This window comes from Hibiscus syriacus, unplaced genomic scaffold, assembly GCF_006381635.1.
Source record: "Hibiscus syriacus cultivar Baekdansim isolate YM2019G1 unplaced genomic scaffold, ASM638163v2 tig00111539_pilon, whole genome shotgun sequence".
Lineage (NCBI taxonomy): Eukaryota > Viridiplantae > Streptophyta > Magnoliopsida > Malvales > Malvaceae > Hibiscus > Hibiscus syriacus.
The window spans coordinates 61,804-68,814 of NW_024063113.1; the positions used below are offsets into that span (position 1 = coordinate 61,804).

Genomic DNA, 7,011 nt, shown 5'->3' on the forward strand with positions numbered 1-7,011 from the left:
CCAGGTAAACAGACCCCCAATTAATGGAAAATCAATAAGGCCAGTGTCGTGAATGAACTCCCCAAGATGAGTTGGATAAAACGATGAAGAATCGGCCCAATACATTCAGAATCATCGCCGATCAGGACATGCAGCTTGATGGAATCAATAGTAAATGAAAGAAATTGGAAGAATTCCGGGCTCTCCCTAACCACATTCGGAGCGTAAATGTTGATGAGCATACAGTTCATATTGAACTATTTCAATGCCCCAATCAGAAGGATGGCTCTTTCGTAAAGCATAGACTTCTCGGCCTCGAAAAAGCTAGAATCACATAGTGATATTGAACCCCCCAGAAACGCCATTACAGGGAGAAAAAAACATTTTTTTTCGAAGGTAGTCCCACAGAGGTGTCTGTGCAGCCTTAGGTTCAGAGCTTTGGTATTCGATTCTTGTAAGAAAACTTCTCTCGGTTTACTCTTGGAGACCACTCTTTTAATTGCTCTCAACTTCTCGGGCTTTACCCATATCTCTTACGTTCCAGGTAACAATTACAAAATTCATAAATGAGGACATGATGAGCAAAGAAAAGCCTGACCTGAAACACTAATCAAGGTATGTATGCTCTCTCTCGAGACCCTCCAAATGGGCCAGAAACATGAGATCAGAAGCATCAAAATGCACTCTTAAATTGTGATCGACTTCGCAATTAACAAGGGCTTCATTCGAAATTACATCCCTGAGACCCATAGGCAGACATAGAAGGCCCTGGAGTATTCAAATTAGTTGTGGGGTTGAACAACACAGGAGCTCGAGAGGCTTCCTTGCCTTTCAATTTCTTTAGATGATTGTTTTTAGGGTAAACTATAAAAATGACCGCATAAATATGTGTTGGTCGCGAAATGACCATTATTTTTAAATTTGCGTTAATATAACCATTAAGTTATTTAAATAATTTCAATATAGTCACCAGTCATTAACACTTAACGGAAGTGTCTACGTGGCAGTTCATAAAATTAGTATAATTAGGGAAGGGATCCTTATAAAGTTACATATTCGCAGCATTGAAATCCTGTTTTGTTTTCTTCTATTTTTGTCACTACTTGTATATGATTTATTTTCTTAAATTTTCATTTACTTCAATTTGATCTTGATTATGTTTTTAAGTTGACTAATACCTTAATTTTAGAATTAAATTTAAAATCTTTTATTTTATTCATGTATTAAATTTGTATATTAAATCCCCTAGATTTTATAATCAATTCAATCTGATCACCAAGATAAACTTTAATTAAGTCATAATTTAAATTTAATTTAATAAATTTATTTCTCCAATCAAATTGTTACACATGTGACAGTCTTATGATTCTTGTATGCTATGAACACGTCCAAAACCTGGTTGTACATCAAGAAAGCTTCCTTCAGCGTTGAGTGGTGGATTCGTTTGCTCACATTGTCGACAAAGATGGCAGCGCCTGATCGGAGATGAAAGCTGGCTGTGGACCCAAAAGCTCTCGATCTCTCACCGTACCTGTGATAATCAATCAACCGTAAGCATCACACAAACAGTGTTCATCATGATAAAACTAAACACTTTATTCAAGTATAATTCTTTAGACTCACGGTGTTTAGCCACTAATCGGTATCAGTCAGTGTTGAACTAAACAAAACTAGATATATACTCAGGTGTGGAAGTGATTTTCTTTCATCAGATTAGACATGTTTTTAAATTTGTCTGAAATTTCACTTTATTATAATTGTGTTAAACCCAAGCTCGAAGCTTTGTCCTTGGGAATCAATGTAGCTATTGAAGGATCTGTAAGGTCGAAACTAGTGGCTTAGAGCCTTGGATTCCCACGACGTTTTGGCGTTTTACCAGGAATCGCATCGCATGGTCCCCCATACAATGTTTGTGGTAGGTGGAGCATTGACTGACGTTGACTTCATATAGCAATCCAACAAACTCGCTTTCTTCAAACTCTTCTTGTCTCTATCTTCCGCCACTTCTTATTCTGCCGGTTTCACCAAACCGTTGGATATTTTAACTCCCCATACATGCCAATAACATGTCCTAAAAATATGCTTTCCTCTGTGTCAAAAAACCAATGAGAAGCTTAAAGTTCCTCACCTTTTTTATACAAAAATATGCATTTATGGTCAAAGATGAAGTTATGATTAAATATTGAGAGAGGTTTAAAAATTGAAATTGCATGCTTGAAATCAATAAATGTAACTTATTTTCAGGTAATTCGGTACATATAGATATGGCATCTGCCTCCACGAAACATAATTCCTTTTAGTGTATACTTGAAATGGAAAACACTGCAAGAGCCATCAGCCATGGCTGCAAAAATGACTTCCTTTTTTCCCCACTATTTTCACGACTTAAAAAACGTAACTTAAAGAAGCAAGACTCCTACTGATACAACAGAGGTTTAGCAGGTCCAAGATGATGATCTCTTTATCAATGGCTTCATTTGTTTGTCCTCCTCCAAAGAAATCATCCCCAAGTGAGATGGATCCTCCAGCATCATTTTTGCCACTAAATATCCTGCTATTGACCATGTCTGAAACTTCCTGGCCTGTTTACCGATAAATCTCCCGAGTTTGCCGTCATAATACTCAGGCCATCCATCTTTCAACAACCGTGTCTCGGCAAGGTCAATTGCTCGTCTTGCAATTTGAGGCCTTCCCGTTTTTATGCAAGCAGCTGTCAGCAACCACAAAAGCACTGCATACAGAATAGGGAGAAATTAATTGCAGGATTATGGAAAAGGACAATTTACAAATACAACAAACAACAATGTTCATGTTTATCAGTTCGAAGAATTTATGGATAATCATTCTTTTATACGTATTTCATGCCTTTGGATTTGTGTAATGTGCATTTGACATAATCATCTAAAACACAATAACTTTGTAGCTTCATAGTTTTGAAAGATGGCACCAAGAAATTTCTGTTTAATAACAAATATGAATATCCTTTCTCATAAGATCAAAAGCACTGAAGTGAAGATAGATTAGAAAGAAAAGGCCTTACCTGGCCAAGATCCTCCATTGTGATAACTCCATCTCGTGTTCTTCGGGTCACAACCAGTTACGATTCGCCATTCGTGACTTTCTATTGCGGGATAAGCTATTTTTAGTGGCATTTCTCCAACAAGCTCATCCCAACGCTCCTCAATAAGGTCCATTATAGCCATTGATTGCTCCGGAGTTGCAAGAGAAGATAGAATTGCTATACAGTTGCCCAAACAAAACCATCTAAAAATCCATCCTTGCAGGACTAACATTGCCAATAAAGTAGCCACCGCGTGTTGGCATAAAATCAAATACCCAGTCTGGGATGGAATCAGGAATAAACATTAAACTTATTTACCGCAGTGTGAGAATACTCCTCGGTTTTATATCTATAAATATCGTTTAGTTGTTGGAAGTCAAGCCAAAAGTAACTCCGCATGTGATAACTCAAAGCGTGTAAACGCTTAACAATCCTTTCAATGCATTCTTTGCCTTCTGCATCATGCTTCAGCAATGATAGAGCACACCTCAATGCCATAAAGAAAAGTGCTTGAATTTCAATAGGATAACCATAAACACCCTGTCAATGCCGAAGAAAAACGATCATGTTTTTATCACACAATACAAAATAAACACGCATGTATTAACAGATATTTTCTCCAATGATGAGAACCAAGGTGGATCTTCACAGGATAAGTCACTAGCAATTAATATGGATCTGATCATCGAAAAGAACCATTTCCTTAAATGGTTTTCATTTCTGAAACAGCTCATTCATCTTTAGAATAATTAAATAAAGATAATCAAAATCTGCATCACTTTTACCACCTAAATCTAACACCGTTGTTGTCTACCCTATTATCTAACAGCCTAGCAAACTGCTTAAGGAATGTTAAATTATTGTTATCCATAACTTTTTTCCCGCTACTCAACCCTAATCTGTCATGTACTATCCTTTAAATCTCTGCTACAAAGGAATAGCACCAAGCTTTCGAGATCTTGTGAACATTTTACTTGGAATCTTAGCATCACATTCATTAGTTAAAAGGACAGACTAACTAGACCTTAATAGAAATAGACATGAACCCAGAACCAGAGCATGAAATTTTTTTAATGTTCAGAACATCCAAAATATCTGGTCGTATCTGGTAAGATTCTCAATAACTGTTCTATTTAAGACCACATAGCATTATCACTGCACCGTCACTAAGGCCAAAACAGCATTTGAGACAATGTTTCATTCGTAAACTGACTATACCGCTTTCCCCCAAATATACATGTGATAATATAATTAATGGAACATACTTTGAAATCATTTAATTCAATATCTTACAAAGACATTAGGAGATTGATTTCAATAGCTCATGCTTCTCCACTCTCTCCACCACTCATCAATAACAGCAATAAATTATCAGCCATGCCTTTTTCTTCCATGAATAGTGTGCGTTATATCTAAATTTCAATTTTCATAACAACTGCTACTTCTAATTTCTCATATGCATTACATGTCTCAAATTAAATTAAACATACTATAAAATCAGTAAAGGACATTAAATGTATGAACAGGCAAGCACATATACATGCACGACAGAAAAAGGAAAAAGAAAAGACTAGACGGACAGCTTACCATTCTTCGATCAATCATAGAGCATCCATCAGCACAAAGTAGGGTTGGGAATGTATCGAATCCTTCTGATAGACAAAGAGTAAGTATGAGCCTCATCCCTTTTTGACATTCAGGTGTTTCAGCTAGAGATAAATCCCCTGTAGATTTTGTATATGCACGGAGCAGAATGATCCACCAGAATCCAGAATCAACTGGAGCAACTCTTCCAATAGCACTCTCTCCAAAATCTGCGATAATTGTATCTGATTTACGTACAGGATCATGGAGAACTTTGAAGCTAGCTGGCATTGCTCCTTCCCCTAGCTTAAATCTATCTATTCTTTTCTCCCACCCTTGAAGCTGAAGAGTCTTCAAGAGAAAGCTCTTAACAATCTCAGGCTCTCCATTCATCAGAAAAGCCAGAGCACTGGGTACAAAGTCTCGAACAAAAACCTGACAAAAAAATCCGAACGAAACAGTCTTAGAGGATTTCAATGTTTCAACTGACTAAATCGTAACGGATTTTCGGTACTAAAAATAACAACAAATATCTTTTAACTAATCAAACCCACTTTTAGCAATCAGAAATCTCTCTTCAAGTTAAAGTTCAATTCTAGCAAATGTTTGACTTGAAGTTTTACCTAATCAAAGTCACCCAACTTGGATCAAGGTATTTACTATTAAATGATTTATACTACATTCAACTAAGCTTTATAGTTTGCTATGACCTCAAATATTCAGGTTTAAACTTTCAATAATTAGCAATTAGCTTTAGATTGAATAACTAACACTCATTATAAGCAATTATAAATGTCAGGATCATAGTTTACAATTCCATACATATTCAACAACAATTTGAATATCTTTAAATCTTACCTGATCATAGTTCAAAACTTCCTCGGAAGCATGGTCATATGCGGCAATGGTACCAACTGGTTGACCTCTGAAATACACCAAAGATCTCCTGAGAGCTTCCCATGCTTCAGCCACCATGGGGTGCGGTTCAAAGGAGTTTCTAGTCGATGAGGCTGGGGTATTGAAACCGGACCTCCAGCCGGGCGAGTGCGTGCTCTCGTAGTTGTCATGAGCTCCTCTAGATAGAGCATTAGAGAGCTCACCCAGCGATCTCTCATCAAATGATCTTTGCCTCTCGATGTTAAGCCTTGACTTATCAAGGAGGCGTGAGAGATCATAGTCTTCTGTTTCAGAGATCGAGCAAGTTGAGCTCACATTTCTAAGCCCCGTTACTTTAGCCCCGTCCATTTTCTTTGTCTCCAATGATCAAAAACGAAGCTCGCAAGTTTCAGAATAAGAGATCTACAGTTTAGACAAAAGATACAAAGGATTAGAACCGCAAATGTTTAGGATAAACAACAAAGTACAACCCCCTTAAGAATAGCAAAGAAACTGCTTTAATAGAGACACTGAAAATCTGAAATGCTAATACGAGTGCATTCATAAAGCTAATGAAATGAAAAATCCTATTCAACAGGGATCGAATAAATCGAAACTCTTGTTCATTGTATTACCAAGATGGTTGAAAAATAAAGGAAATTTACAACAACTAACCCCCAACCATCGTTACTATATATAAGATATGGATTTGGAATGACGCACACAAATATTTAAAAAAAAATAGAAAAATGGATCGTGCTGTGTACATTTTTTTTAATTGCATATTTGACTATGAGAAAAAAATTCAATATTTTTAAAAAAATATCAACGGGAAAATCATGAAGATGCCTACAAAGAGCATGAAAAAGGAAATACTGCAAATTAATCCACCGAAAGGGAAAAAACAGATCTGAAGCTCATCCAAAACATGAATTAACAAAAAAAAAATTAACCCCTGCGCAAAAAAATATTAGCTTTAAAAAAAATAAAAACGAACCTCCAGACCTAAAAAATGTCTCTAAAATGAATTCTCCGGCGAAACTCAGAGAATGACCGGCGAAAATGGTAGGAAAAGGGAGACACAATGAGATGGGAGGACGAAGACGAAGAGAAGAAAGGCTGTAAGTCTACGAGGATCTGGTACTTATAGCGTTTGAGAAGAAAATGAGTAAATGACTTGAAAAAAGAAATAAAAAGTGAAAACAAAAATCTCCTTTTTTCTGTAACAACAGTGTGTAAAGTTTCCCGGTAATTGCCAGTAAAAGCACGTGTAGACAAATGACCGCTTGCTGTTACCAAACGACGCAGTTAGGACACGGACTTCTCAACGTCTGATTTGGGAACCGGAACTGGACATATTAATGGACACAATTAGTTTTTTTTTCGTTTTTTTATACAATTATATTTTCATTATCCAATAATTAATTTATATTTTTTTTGATGAAAATAATCGATTAATTATATTTTACTTTTAAAAGAGATAAAAAATAATAATTTGCCCAGGTCACATA

General features: G+C 36.2%; 1 pseudogene; it reads right to left on the reverse strand.

Annotated features, from left to right (window-relative positions):
* Positions 1-2,179: 2,179 nt before the first annotated feature.
* On the reverse strand, positions 2,180-6,603 carry LOC120164460 (annotated as a pseudogene).
* Between the last annotated feature and the right edge of the window lie 408 nt (positions 6,604-7,011).